This window comes from Sceloporus undulatus, chromosome 2, assembly GCF_019175285.1.
Source record: "Sceloporus undulatus isolate JIND9_A2432 ecotype Alabama chromosome 2, SceUnd_v1.1, whole genome shotgun sequence".
Taxonomy (NCBI): Eukaryota; Metazoa; Chordata; class Lepidosauria; order Squamata; family Phrynosomatidae; genus Sceloporus; species Sceloporus undulatus.
The window spans coordinates 285,724,541-285,740,750 of NC_056523.1; the positions used below are offsets into that span (position 1 = coordinate 285,724,541).

General features: G+C 38.3%; 2 protein-coding genes across 5 annotated transcripts in view; one reads left to right on the plus strand and one right to left on the minus strand.

Moving 5' to 3' along the window:
* The window catches only part of TMEM167A (transmembrane protein 167A), a 257,207-nt gene that overhangs the window by 130,565 nt on the left and 110,432 nt on the right, over positions 1 to 16,210 (plus strand). The window lies entirely within an intron of this gene.
* The window catches only part of XRCC4 (X-ray repair cross complementing 4), a 132,370-nt gene that overhangs the window by 32,674 nt on the left and 83,486 nt on the right, over positions 1 to 16,210 (minus strand). The gene's annotated exons all lie outside the window — the stretch shown is intronic.

The window sequence follows — 16,210 nt, forward strand, 5'->3', positions numbered from 1 at the left end:
CAGGCATTTAACCACTGCACCACCAGGGCTCCTAAAATCTCTCAGATAAGAGCCGACTTGGACGCCAGAGTTATAACAGAATCAACTGATGAAGTGTCCAGCAGCTCCGCTGATGTGGTTATACTGGATCAATTTCAATCTGTAAGTACTGATGACGTGGACAAGCTCCTTGAGGAAAACAACTTGCCCTCTCGACCCTTGCCCTTCGTGGCTGGCCGTCCAGGGGGGAGATGCCTTGAGGGTGTTCTTAAGGGACATCATCAATGCATCCCTTAGGGAGCGTCATGATCCATCCTGTTTGAAGGAAGCGGCGGTTAGGCCACTCCTGAAAAAAACCTTCCCTTGACCCCCTGGATATGAAGAACTACAGGCCAGTCTCTTTACTACCATTTTTGAGCAAGGTGATTGAGAGAGCGGTTGCTCTTCAACTCCAAGCTGTCTTGGAGGAAACCAATTAACTTGATCCATTTCAAACTGGCTTTAGGACGGGATTTGGGGTGGAGACTGCCATGGTCGCCTTAGCTGATGATCTTTGTCTGGGCATCGACAGGGGTAGTGTGACCCTGCTGGTGCTACTGGACCTCTCAGCGGCATTTGACACTATAGATCATGACAACCTCTTGAAGAAGGTTAGGAATAGGAGGCACTGTGCTTCAGTGGTTCCGTTCCTTCCTCTCGGGCAGATTCCAGAGGGTGATGCTCAGGGACAGTTGCTCGGCAAGGAAAGAGCTTAATTGTGGCATCCTAAAAGTCACCATCCTGTCCCTGATGCTTTTTAACATTTACATGAAGCTGCTGGGAGATATCATCCGGAGGCATGGGGTGAGGTGTTATCAGTACGCTGATGACACCCAGATATATTTCTCCATGTCTCAGTCTTCAGCTTTGACTTCAGATGCCGTCTCGCCTCTCAGTGACTGTCTTAAGGTAGTAATGGATTGGATGAGGGAAAACAAATTGAAGCTGAATCCAGACAAAACGGAGGTACTTACGGTATCGGCTCTGAACCCAGGTATCGGGATACAACCTCCAGTCCTAGAAGGAGTCACACTCTCATCAAAGGACTGTGTTTGCAGTCTGGGGGTGCTCCTAGATTCGTTGCTTCACATGACAAATCAGGTGAATGCGACGGTCAGGAGTGCCTGTTATCAGCTTCGGCTGATATGCCAGCTGCGCCCTTTCCTGGAAGTCAGGGACCTTGAGACTGTAGTACATGAACTGGTAACCTCACGCCTTGATTTCTGCAATGCACTCTACATGGGGCTACCCTCGTGCTTGGTCCGGAAACTTCAATTAGTTCAGAACATGGCAGCCAGATTGGTCTCCAGTACATCCAGAAGAGACCATATAACACCGATCTTAAGATCACTCCACTGGTTGCCCATCAGTTTCCGGGCCCAGTACAAGGTGTTGGTTATCACCTTTAAAGCTCTAAATGGCTTGGGTCCAACCTATCTTCGGGACTGCCTCGTTCCATATAATCCTCCCTGCGCACTTAGATCCTCAGGAAAAAACTTGTTACAGCCTTGTAAAACAAGGCTATCTACCACCTCTCAGAAGACCTTCTTAGCTATTGTGCTCAGATTGTGGAATGGCCTGCTGGACGAGATCTGTCATATTACCACTCTAAACAGCTTTTAAAAAGCTATAAAGACGGATCTCTTCCGGCAGGCCTTTCCTGAATAGTTCTCCGGCGATCAGAAGGAAAATCTAATTGCTGACCTCTGACTTCACTACAGTTATTGTATTGTTTTTAAGTATGCTTTATGTTTTAAATTCTACATTGTTTAATTCTATTTTAAGGGGTGGGTGGGTTCAGACTGTATATTTTAATCTTGTAAACCGTCTCGATTGCATTTTGTAGAGAGGTGGGATATAAATAAATTTTATTATTATTATTTTATTATTAATATACGTACTGCAAGTTTTCAAAGCTTCATAGGCTTCTTCATTAGGCAAGATGTTACAAACCAAACAGGAGAGAAAAAAACAACAATTGGAGATGTTAGTCATGTGCCTACATGTTGTTTCAGTCCTTAGTAAAGATGTTATGCTGGGGAGGATATCTTTTGCAAACAGGTTCCTCCTCTTTCTGGTCATGCGGCAATAGGGAGATTATCACTGAGCACCATAATATTAAAGAAAAAGGCATATGCTCAGAGAGTGCTATATTGATATATTCAGTGGCATCACTAGGGGGTGCAGGGGTGTGAACAGCACCAGATGATACCCCAGATGGTGGTACGCTCACGGGGTGGGGGCTGTCTTCAGATTCCTACTCAGCAGGCCTGGGAGGCCAGTGGCTGCCTTCTGAGAGGGCTGAGCACACGCCCCCTTGCTGCACTGTGCCATTCTACTCATGAGTAAAAGGGCGCTGTGGCAGCGAGGTAGGGGTGTGCCATAGAAGCCCCCCCACACACACACACCAGGTGTGGACACTACTGGATATATACAGTATATTGTCTGCAGATAACTATGACTTTCCAGTTGTGAATATATCTAAGAACTCTGGAAATGTACAGATGAGAAAGTGTTGGAATATGTTTATTCTCTGATTTGAAAGCTATTCTCAATTTGTATTCCAGTTCCTTAACAATCAATTTGTTCATTTCCAAATAACATCATCATCACAACTAGGCATTCAATTCAAATGTTCAGTTCAATATTTTTCTCAATTAAAATGTTAGTTATTATGCACCTCATGGGTGGGCATGCACTGAGGGCATGAGGGCTAATTTTCACCCCAGTGGCAGGCTGCCCCATGCCATTTAGTTGCTGGAAATAATGACCAGAAAACTCTTCCTGTTTTTTCTGGGATTGGAGGTTGAGAGGGATTGGGGTTAGGATTTGTGGATTAGTTATGCTACTGGTTAGTGACTATTTTTGAGCTAAAAGAAAATGTTTAAAAAATTGGGTCATCCAGAACCTTTTGAGCAGTCTAGACTGTCTGCACAAAGGGTGCACAAAAGTAACTTGAGGTGGCAACTTGAGTACCACAAATTGCATAATTTCTGCCCTAATACAGGTCCTATCAACTGCAGAGAAAAAACCACAAAGGTGTTTATAATACTATTCAGAGATAAGCCTGCCTAAGATCACTGATTTCAATATATTTAGATAAGCCTAACATTACACAGGATTTGGTGGAATGGAGCTGAGCTCATCCTTTAAGGGCAAGTGTGAATTAGGAAATATATAACCGCTTGATTCTGAAATTATTTCTACAGAGGCAAAGACTATTAAATCTTAAATTGATTCCCCAAAGATCTGATTGAGAAATGTCACCCACTAGGATTTACCTTCATGCAACAGTTCCTACAAATTACCTCCTACCCAAAATCATAGTGGGGAATGTCTTTGAGTAAATACCAGATGAACCTAAACTCTTAACATGGCAAAGCAAATATGATATACAGGTTAATGATCTCTAAATTGGAGATCTAAAATCCAAAAACCCCCAAAATGCTGGCTACAAACCTTTGGTAAAAAATGCTAAAAGAGAAAGGAGTTTATGAAGGATGGGAGTTTCTTTAAAGTGAGATATTGTAGGCACAATTTCAAACAGTTCCAACGAGGAGGAAAAATGGGAAATGTATTAAAAAATCAGGATGGATATCTAAAGAAATTTCACTTAGCTATGATTTAAAAGGGATTTGTATAACAAATGAAAAAAGGAGGAAATCAGCAAAGAGGAATTGAAATGAATAGCCAGTACATGCAAGGAAAAAGTCTGAAAAAGCTCAGGCTTGCTAGAGGAGTTAAAACAATAAAAAGGGGTGGGTTTGTGTTGATGGTGTTGTAGTTATGTCCATATCAAAGGAAAAACAATGAAATGGTATGGAGAAGATGGAAAAATGCTAACAAGAGACAGAGAAAAAGCAGAACTACTCAACACCTTATTTGATTCAACCTTCTTCCAAAAGAAAAATAGTACTCATCCTGGGAAAAATGGATCAGATGAAGCAGTACAGTAAATGCAGAACAGGTAAAGAGGTAGCACAGGAAAGGCTGGCTATATGAAGGGTGACACCTGGCTTGACAACAGTACGTATGAAATGGATTTAGGAGTCCTAGTAGACCACAAGCTGAACATGAGTCAGCAGTGTGATGAGGCAGCTAAAAAGCCAATGAGATTCTAGAGTGCATCAACAGCAGTATAGTGTCTAGAGGAAAGCAATATTGCCACTCTGTTCTGCTTTGGTCAGACCTCGCCTGGAATACTGTGTCCTGTTCTGGGCACCACAATTCAAGAAGGATGCTGACAAGTTGGAGCATGTCTAGAGGAGAGTTACCAAAATGGTGAATGGTCTGGAAACCATGCCTTATGAGGAGAGACCTAGGGAACTGGGCATATTTAGATGGTTAAGAGGTGACATGATAGCCAAATATTTGAATGGATGCTATATTGAAGATGGAACAAGCTTGTTTTTTGTGGCTCCAGAGAATAGGACATGGAGCAGTGGGTTCAAGTGGTAGGAAAAAAGATTCTACCTAACCATTAGGAAGAACCTTTTGATGGTAAGAGCAACAGTGGAATACGATGCCTCAGAGTGTGGTGGAGTCTCCTTCTCTGGAGGTCTGTAAACAGGGGCTGGCTGGCCATCTGTTGGGAGTGCTTTCATTATGTATTCTGCATTGTCCTTGTAGTCTTTGCTAAATCTATGATTCTATGAATAGCATATGAGTTGTCAACCCTATAGGCCAACACATTATAAATACAGACTATTCTTAGTTTATTGGACTAAATCTATTTAAAGGAGGCACTTCGAGATCAATTGGGCTCCCACTTTAAAGGTCCTAATATTAGTCGGAATGAAATAGGAATTATACCATTGTCAAAATGGTGAAATTGGGAGAAAGGATTCTATTTTAATCTACAAAAAGAAAAAACAGGGCATGCAGATGTGACACAGGATTGGGAGAAATAGTGTAACTAGTTCTATTATTATAGAGTTACTAGTTCTATTTTATCTCTATTTTAATCTACAAAAAGAAAAAGAAAAAACAGGGCATGCACATGTGACACAGGATTGTTTTATAGCAGTATTCAGTATAATTGCTTAATTTCTGTCCCACCAGAATTCTTTCAGAAAAGATTTGCTCCTTGGTCAAATATGTCAAATGCTAAGATCTAATGCAAAGAGGTTTGGCAAAGCCAATAATAATACATTTTGGAAAATGAGTTCCAATGTGCTAATAAACCTTTAAGTACAGAAGTGGCAGCAGGTGTCTCTAATAACATATGATGTAAAGATCAATTTGAATATCAAAGAACATACTGAAATACTTTCAAAATTGCTACCATTCAGTTGATATAAAGGAGCAATTTAATAACTCCCCCACCTCGTCACTTTCTTTGCTTTTCTGTTAGGAAAAACACTCACAAATTATTTGAAATGAACAGGCTTTACTAGGAGACGAGAGTCAAAAAATGAACATTAATACACCATTAGAGAACACTTGCTTCATTGTTCACTGAAACAATCTGGTTTTTAAAAATGACATCAGCAGACTTCAGTAAATAAATGTACTTATAAACCTTTTAATCTTATATATAAGGCATGAAAGCTCAGGGCAGGAACATCTGTAGTGCTTCCAGTTTCTTAGCAGGTATCACAACAAAACTTTAACAACTTATTCATATTGGTAGACAAGACTTCCTACTCTATGCTTCATTTCCTAACCTCACTGAAGAGAGAAAATATCAGCAACAGAAAAAGAACACACATTTGTAAAGAATTCCCACATGCCAAATTATACATATAGATGCAAAGCTAGAAATAATTACTGTAATTTAAATAGAATTATAATGCACCTGATCTCACCAAAATGAAAAAGACTCTGACAAAGTGACTTATGTGCCTGCTCCGTTTGCTTTCCTGGTAGTAATGGTTGAAAAGCAGCTGTATGGCTCTTGTTCTCCCTTGTTATGGTTCTTTATCTTTAGACTGAACTTGAGCCAAACAAATCTTCTAACAGTGAAGTATCTTCTGAGAGCCTTCAAAGTGCAGACATTCCTCTATAAATCAATACACATGTCTACCTTAGAGACAACCAAAGGTCATCCCTGGAACCTGCATTTTACAGATTTTTTTAGAAATTGCTATGCTATCACTCCATCCAACTGAGAATTACAGTGTATGGCAACCTTTGATATTAGTAAACACAAACAAAATATATATAGCGGTGCAACTATAAAGATAAAATACTCACTTTCATCATGCTGTCATACATTCTGAAATAACAATGCTGCTTACAGGTACAGGTGCTGGGAAGAATTTTAATTAGAAAAGGATGTTTCCTCATGTAAGAGAGGACAAAGTAAAGGATGAAATGACTGAACTTTGCATTCAGAGGAATTCTGTTATTCAGGAATGATTCAGGGACGCAAAGAAGGGAGTCACATTTCCATGATGATTCAGGAAGCACACTTGGCTTTCAGACACAGGCGCTTCCTTCCCCTTTTAGGGATGTTTGGGGGACGTTTTAGCAGCGATGGAGCCAGGTATGAAAATCTTCGTAGCAAGCATTGTCAAAGATGACTCTGTGGTCATGTGGCCAGCAAGACTGCACAGAACAGTGTTACCTTCCCATTGAAAAGGTACCTATTTATCTACTTGCATTTTAATATGCTTTCAAACCGCTAAGTTGGCAGAAGCTGGGACTAGTGATGGGAGCTCACTCCGTCATGTGATGCTTGGGTCTCGAACTTTGCAATTGTCAAAGTCAGTGTCTTAACTGCTTAGCAATTGTGTCCCCTTAAGAAGGTATGCCTTGTTCATATATTTGCTAACATCTAAAAAAATCAGTAACTAAGGAGCAAACAAAAATATAAAAATTAATGTTGTTAACAAGACATGCTCAGAATTGCCATTTTTTCTCAACTACTGATCAACACCATGACTTCAGATCTACAGCACAACAGTAAACCTGCTTCCTCTCCCAGACAGCAATAAACCTCTGTCCTTATAGCCAGTTTAAAGATCACTTAATGGATTTGTCACTAATTCATTGTAGTCTTCAGCTTCATGACCTCTGTCACATAGTGCCAACCTTTTCTTAGCACTGAGCCAAGTTTAGATAACATTGTTACAGCAAGGCTTAAAAATGTTAACTTCCTATTATCACAGAAGTGAAGACGGTTGCCTGAGCATAGTCAGGATATTTCTATCTGGTCCCAACAAAAGAGGAAGAAAAATAAACTGAAAGCTAAAGAAACAATGGATTTGTTACACTAAGTCTAAAAATTGCAGCACACTGTCTAATTCATTTTGAAAGAGATAAATTAACGTTAACATATATATTAACAGAGGATGTCAGGGAGGCACAATGATTCGGTATTTATACATTAGGTGTTAAAAACTGGGAGTTGATGGGATTCTGAATTCAGCACTGATATAAGACAAAAATACAGTAGGCTGGAATATCTCCTCATCTAGTAAAATATCAGAGGATGAAAAACAGAGAATGTAGGTGGGCAAATATCTGCTAATACAGAACAGTTTGTCATAATCTGATGTGGCTGACTGTAGCAGGGATATAGGGGAATCCAAACATTTTAGTATATAATGAAATCCTTTATATTTCCACCTAAAGTATTTTGACACAGTCTTCAGAAATATCATATAAGCTATGAATCCCCTTCTGGACTACACTCCATGATAAACCTACATTTGCTAATGGTGCAATAGCTATTATAAGGAACCCAAACCAGAGATCTCTTTGAGCTCAAAGAAATATATCCTGGAAACAGCTGTATCACCAAAAATCTAAACATGAAACTCTTGTTTTCATGGGTAATGCCCAGTTTACACTGGCAACTCACCACTTACATATATACCAATAATACACTAAATGTTCTATGCAGCATTCTGGATACAGCTTGTCATGTTAGTATAAAAGGTGTACTTATATCAATCCAGAGTGGGGAAAAAATTAGCACTAGCTAAAATGCTACTCAATTTTCTGGACAAAATAGGCCTATTAAAAATAGGCACTGTAGTATTTGATTCTACTAGGTGATGCCTACATGGAAATTTTATACATATTATTATGCCATTTCTGCCACAATGAGAAAAGTCCAAAATGTAATTTTTCTTACTTTGAATTCCCAGTCATTGCATAACTATTATTTGTTATTTGATGTTTTTAATTTGTTGCCTGCCTTACTTTATTGAACCCTTTCCTGTATTGTTATTATTTAAATGTATTATGCTATTATTTCTTAGATTGTATGCCATGGGCAGGTTTACTTTTATCTATTTTATTGTTTGTATGTACAGCACTGTGCAAATCTACAGCGCTATATAAATAAAGCATAATAATAATAATAATAAATTTTAAGAATGCTGCACTTTTGTAATTAAAATAAAATATTGTACAGGGGAACTTAATGCAAAAACTGTTATAAATGGTAATGTAGGATTGCTATCTACAATCAGAATTTATTCACTTAAAATATGTATTGTAGAAGTAGTAGAAGTAGTATCAAATACAAATGTTATCAAATACAAAGTATAAAATGTTACATGCGCCTAAGTCTTATCCTCGACTTATCCACGGGTCATATCAAAATCCATAATTTTAGCCCCAAGCCTACCCTCAACTTATACATGAGGTCGACTTATAGTAAAGTATATACGGTAAATTTATATTTAACCTGAGGGCTAATGCATGCATTCCAAACCATGGTTTAAACTTAGTAAGATTTAGTAAGCCTATCAGAAATATACATAAATGTGCATCTTAATGTCTATAACATATTAATGTCTATAATAAGTATTACTAATCTTTAGCTGTACCATGTGAAGCCTCTTCCTGTGCCTGCCTATGCATCTTCTGCAGCTGTGGCAGCAAATCAGGTACCCTAGAATCCTAGGCCATAAAAAAGGTACCCTGTGTGATCTTCATGTGAAGATCACATCAATAAGCAAGATGTCTGGGTGCATTAACTGGAATGGAAGATCTTTATTGGAACTGTTTTTGAAGAGAATAAGATCAACTCTCACAGAATAAAGTTAAAAATATTGATTCATTCTTCAAGGAATTCAGTGTCAGGACATGAAATACTGATAACAATCCACAGGCAACAATCAAAGCAACTGTGTAAGGCAGGCAAAGCATGAAGAGACAAATCACAAGGATTTTTTCTTAGATATTTATAAAGACTGGCAACATCCTGTTACAAATTTGTCAGATATATGGATTCTAACCAGTTTCATATTGTATCTGCTTTGATTGTAAGGGACATATAAAATAATATGGTTGAATAGAATTATTAAACTTATATCATTTTTTTATCTATTTAGCTTTCATCAGTTCTTGCTTTTCAAAGTGCTTTTAAATCATGTTTTAGTTTAGAGAACATTGGCATATACTGTACTGACAAGAGTTCTTCAGCATGTAACAATTTGTTGCTTTCGATGTTATATGAAGCAATGCTGCCAGCCAAATAAACTCATTCTTCCATGGCTAAGATGATTTCTTACAGTGCTTTAACAGGAACTTACACATTATCTTAAAATTCCTTCCAACATGGGGGACAGTTTTTGTATTACATAGGATGGATGCTCCTAATGCTGCACTTACATGAAAGTATATTCAGCTGGAAACAGTACTTTAGCAGGGTCAGGCTTGCAGGTTGCAGTCCAAGGGAATAAGTCCCACTGAATACAGTGCTCTTTACTTATAACAGGACTACTGTATATGTTAGCCGTAGCTGTTGGCAACTGTGTAAGGCTAGAAGGTTCCATTAGCCCCCATGAGACTTTGGAGGACCACTTCTTCCACTGAGGTTGCTCCTACTAAAAAAAATAATAAAAGGAAAAAAATGGCCAAGAAATGTCCCCAAAAACCCTCTAGGGGACAAGGGGGCATTCTGACTATGTTTGGGGCTTTTTTATCTACAGAAAATTAGCAGAAGTCACTTCCAATTTCAGAAAGGGCCTCTTTTGGGCATAAATTGACATTGGGTAGAGCAAAATGTCAGATAACTAGCGAATTCACATGAATGCGTTCTGGCCCCACTTTCTTTTCATTCGAAATTAAGAGAAATTCCTCACCTGTGATAAAGTCCCCTTTTAGAAAGTAGTTAGGGAGGATTAAAAAAAAATCCTGCTGTTGAAGGGAAAATGAGAGAGCAGCAGGGAATAGCACTCTACATAACATCTATGTGGGGGACAGGGCTACTGTTTGTGAAGAAACCTTGAGACCTTACGTTCTGTGAAAATAGCAGGAGTTGCAATCTCAGGGTTCTTGGCCATTTTACCAACTATCAGTCACTACTCAAGAGGTGATTTTGCCAACTCCTTCCTCTTAAGCCCAGCCTAAGGCACCTGGTATTTGTTGGCAGTCTCCTACTAACCAGAGCTGATCCTGCTTAGCACCCAAGAATAGATGGGACCCGGTGCCTTTATGGGTGTTTAAATGAAAAGGAAAACATGCAAAACATTTTATGCCACAGTAATCCAAAAAAGGAGTTGCAAAACTGATGTGGTTGAAATGAGGTGACAAGATGCAGATGAAGGTGGCAACAACAAGCACAAGGCATGAAAGACAGCCAGAAAGGAGCTATTTTCTGAGCTATTTGGGGCATTTCTAATTCCATTGGTCCTCTTAACCATGATGTTTGTTTTCAAGAATGCTTAATAAAACAAATGATTGCATTTAGTCAGTCTGCTTTACAGAGCTATCAGATTAATATTTGGTTTTCAAATGGCCTGCAAATGAAACCCGTGAGTCAAATAAAGCCTCCACAAATCAAAAAGATGTAAGAGTTCTTTTTTCAACACTACAAAGATAGCTTTGTGTGCAATGGCCATTTCCCACTAGCTGGCAAAAGTGGAAACAGGTCGATGGGTATGTTGATGGGTATACTGATGAACTGTTGAGGGAGCCTTCATGGCACAGTGGTTAAATGTCAGTACTGTAGCCACAAGGTTGTGAGTTCAGTCCCAGGGGCTCGAAGGTTGACTCAGTCTTCCATCCTTTCGTAGGTTGGTAAAATGAGTACCCAGCTTGTTGGGGGCAATTAGGTTACAGATTGTAAACCGTTTAGAGAGTGCTGAGTTCACTGATAAGCAGTACAGAAATGTACAGTGGGTCCTTGTTATCTGCCGGGGTTTGGTTCTAGGATCCCCTGTGGATACCAAAATACATGGATGCTCAAGTCTCATTAAATACAACAGCATAACAAAATGGTGTCTTTTATATAAAATAGAAAATCAAGGTTTGCTAGTTGGAATTATACTTTTTGTTAAGAAAAAAATTCTAACTATGGATGCTTGGATCCATGGATAAAAAAATCTGTGGATAAGAAGGGCTGACTGTACATGCTATTGCTATTGTTAATGCATATAGTACCCCTTTATGGGAGCGGAATAGTAAGTGGTCTATGTTTCTCGTTGATATGGAAGATTTCTAGATGTTTGCAAGCATGCTTGTAGAATCCCTTTAAATATTGACCAAATGCGGGGTGTAAACCAAGCTTGTCCAGCCACTTAAACATCTCACACATTTTTTTCCAAACATGAGAGGGGACTTTTTGCACACTGCACAAATACAGCACAGTGATTCCACTTATACTGCCTCAGTTGCATCCTATGGTGTTGTGAGTTATTTATAATTCTCAGCCAGAGAGCTTATAGTATCTCATCAAACTACAGATCCCAGGATTTGATAGGATGCTGCCATAGCAGTTAAAGTGAAATCATAGTGCTACAGTTGTGTGATTTGAAAGGACCCCCGAACATACCTGTATGATTGGGCATCACAAGTTAATGCTTGTGAGCGTTTTTCAAAATGTGTGGGGAAAATGGAAAAGTAAACACCTACATGTTTCTTATGATATTTTGAGTACATAGTTTTAGAGAACTTATTTGCTGTGTCTTCCATACCCCTCAGCATATGTCTGAGTTAAATACAGTAAAATGCAGAAGCACAGCAAGAATCATTCATGTCATTTTGGCGGCTTACACACCGGCATATTAGTACGCGATGAGCGCGTACTAGGGTTAGGAAGGGGCGGTGCTTCCGCACCCCCCTAACCCTAGTACGCGCTCCGTGCACACAAAATGGCAGCGGCCATTCCACACGGCCGCCGCCATGATGGCATCACAAACGCACCGCCTCCAAATGAGGCGGCGCGGACGTGACGCCATTGCTCCGCGTGAGGGCGCTTAATGCGCCCTTTGCGCGGAGCAGGAAGGAGCTCCGTTTCAGAGCTCCTTCCTGGTTTGCGTCGATGGGCGCAGCCTTCAGACGGCTGCGCCAGCAACGCAGAGGAGAAAGGGGCCAAGCGGCCCCTTTCTCCTCCTCCCCGCTGCCGCGGGGTGTCCTTGGGACACCCCTTTCCAGGCTGTGGGGAAGCGGCCTTTTGCCGCTTCCTCGTGGCCCAGAAAGCGGCGGATCGGGGCTTCAGCGGTTGCTATTCTGGCCGCTGAGGCCCCGATACACCGGGGAAAGGGGCGGGTACAGGCCGCCGCTTTTCGGCGGTCTGTAACCCACCCTTGTTTCATTTTTCTTTTGCAGCTTCCCAAGTAATCATATTACCCACATTCTAAAAGCTATAGTCAAAATAGATCAGGTTATTACCATGAAGAGTTCCCTCATTCTGACACATGCATTTTTTTGTTTTGTTATAAATTTTTAATTTTTTTTATAAATTGCTACATTGCTTTTCACTAGTAAAATATATTTTATGGAGAAGAAAAGATGGCCTAGCTATGATTTCAGGGATGACTTATATCCCTAGGGGCAAATTTATCATAGTTAATGCCACAGAAATAAAAGCTATGAAGGATAAATATATTGATTTTCAGAGCAGTATTTTCCCCCTCAATTTTTTTTTGATTTGTGTCATGCCAAGTGTGCTTAGTTTGCATCATTATTTTTCTTTTTAATTATATAAATTCAAAACAAGATGAATTTTAACATATTACTTTTACTATCCTTATTTACATATCTGGAAAGTCTTGTGGACATGATATTTATTCATTTGATTTGTCTGGTGTCTCCATTCTTAGGAACAATTAATCAATCAACTTTGGATATGAAGTGAAGCTGGTTTGGGGACTTTGGGGCAGCCTTCTGTTTCTTTTCAACACCAATGAACTAAATATAGTACAAATAAATGAACTTTTTATTGATTACAACACAGCTTCTTAGAGGTATAGGTGACCAACACAGGAGTTGCACTTGTCTTCTTTAATAATGCCACATTGCACCACACCTTCTTTATTATTTTTTATCTATTTTTCTATTTGCACAAGCAGTATGGGAATCCAGTAGTCTCCTCTGCATTTTTTTCATTTCTTATTCTCTCTAACATTGGGCTAGTGTTTTGGCTTCCACACTCCACATCCCTGTATTCTGTTTTTAGTTGTATATTATTTGTGAGAGCTTTGTAGTGAAATATATATATATATATATATATATATATATATATATATATATATATATATTTTTTCATTACAAAGCTCTCAAAAATAATGTACAATTATGGAGGTGGCAAAGGGATGGGGGCACACTAAAGAATTTGTCAGCACATAGGAGTTTCAACTTCAAAACTGCAGTGGCTAAGACAAGAAACTCATTCAGACAAACTAGTCCATAGTTTTCACAGTTAAAAGCTGAGATTAGTCTCCTTCTAGATCTGAGTATTGGAATGTCTGAATATCCTCTCCATAAAACCTCACCCTGCAATATGATGTCCTTTATGAACTAAGAATTAAGGGTTGGATCTTAGTGTTACTTCTATATGCCAGGTGTTCAGTATAAGTCATAGCTACTTTAAGCTGGATTCTATTAATTTTGACAACAAAATTGCTTCTATGGCAAGTAATGTTTATAAATCTGGGGAATCAATCTCAGTGTTCTGGAATGGTTGGAAAGAAGGCTGATGGAAGACTAATCCACCTCCACCCATCACCAGAATTCATCAGCACAAAGCCCCAAGGAATTGCCAAATGTCCATAAATTCTGCAATGGCAATAATGGCTTAATATTATTTCCTAGTTGTCATTCGGGCAACCACTGCAGACTGTCAAAAGTAGGACATGAGGGATATTATTGCAGTTAGGGCTTATGTTGCTTGATTAATTTTCAGTTTCTGGCTAGGACTGCACATGGGATTAAGCTATTCTGGCAAAGCTACTTTTTCCCTTTACTTTTTCTTTCTTTCGTTCAACATGCCATAATGAACTATCAGTTTTAACACTCAAGAAAAATAAAACCTGACAGGGATTTAATTTATGGCAAGAACATGCTACTGTCATGGTGCCTTTCAGTGTTACCATCTGTATAATAATGCATATATTTAAACTACAGTACAAGATGCATATTAAGATACAGACATTTAGGAAACAACTTTATAAAGAGTGGCAACATTTCAGTTTCATGATAGAAATTGTACCAAACTAAAAAAATCACACCTATAGAAAAATCAAACCATATAGCTTTCCTGTTGAAAAATTAATTTTACCCTTTTAAAATATTTTTTAAAAACATATATTTAACATAGCTTAAAACAGAAAAGTCAGTATTTTTTTATTTCTAATGTCAATATCGGTGTTGAACTGAACAATGCTAATATCATTTTTACAGTATAAAACTGCATATATAAGGAGCTGTTCATTGTATTTTAAAAAAAATCAAAACCAAACCGAACCATATACAAATATGCAAAAGCAACGTAGAATCATTTTAAGAATTAAATCATATTTTAGCCGTTAAGCATACATGAAAAATACTGGAGAATGCAGTCATTCTGAATATATTGCCCATTTAAAACTTCCAATTAAAATAAAAAGATTTGTGTTACATCAAATTATGACAGCTAACAAAACCTGAAGCTACTTTTTAACATTTGCTAGGCCCCAGAGTGAAATAAATTTTGAAAAGAAGAACAAAGCATTTTAAATGGCTTCTCTAAAACTTCACACATAGATACAAAAACTATTAACCTAAGAACTAAATGTTTCCTATAGAATTAGACCCTTTGCTGGATTCTCTTTGTATCTGAATAGCAGTGGGAAAGCAAGAACAATGCTAAATCCGGAAGAAAGGAAATTGTGTGTTATCAACAAACTACTGATTGCTTCCAAGTCATAATCTTCCTCTATTCAGTTGTCCAAAAAACATTGTTTTGACTATATTGAAATAAATTCTTTCTTTTGTTTCATTTACTTCAGCTTGTCTTTTACTTTGCTAATTTTATAGCTTGTTATTGCACTTTAGAGAATCTGTCAACAACACATTCCTAGATAGGCTGGTAGTTAGGGTAAGGATGGAGGTGGTCATGTTTATTACTTCTGCCCTAATTTTACTTTATTTGACAGTGGTTTTAACTAGCCAAAACATTCTAGCCTCTCCTGCAAAACAAGTAAATCTAGTTACTTATTTTACCAATACATTTAAATAGTTATTGAACTAATAGGTAATAGCATATAAGAATACAATTTTCCATGTCTTTCCATTACTGAGTAGTGGGTACCTACATTGCTCAGTAATGAATGGCTATAGCACATTATGCTAGTTATTCTTCTTAAGCATAATTTTCCAAGTTCTGCAAATGAGTACAGATGAGATGTCACAGTACGTGGGGAGAAAGTGTCAGAGAAAGAACAGAACATTACTTGCTTCACATAGTATGATGCCATCTATTTTTTTGAAATGTCTTTTCAATTACTTTGAGTTTCTTTCAAATCTTGGCTATTTCTGCCAGCCTGTTTAGATCTTGTGAGTTTCACACTACTGCAGGTACAGTTTGGAAGTTCTACACATTAATCAGTTTTCTATATTTCATACAGCTGTAGTTTATCACTAACTCTAAGATGTTTTCCACAAAATATAGATTAAGACAGTTAAATCTTTCTACATTTAGAGTCTCTTAATTAGTAACAACACAGATTTCACCCTCCAATTTTAATTCATTGGCTCAATTCAGAAGCTTCAAGCATGAGGCAATGGAAGTATTCAATAATATAGGTCATCTGCTTAGCAGAATGCCAGATTCAGCAGAAACTACCAAACAAATGCAGTATCATAGTAGCTTGCCAAAAAATTAATATAGACACTCCTGTGACATTTTGCCCGTTTTTGTGCTTAGGCATTCTGGAAACCTTCTATACAGAGAGATATTCAAGTTGTCTCACATATAAATCATCAAGTTCTGAAGCTACTAGGATCCGTAACAGCCCTCTCGATTTGCCAA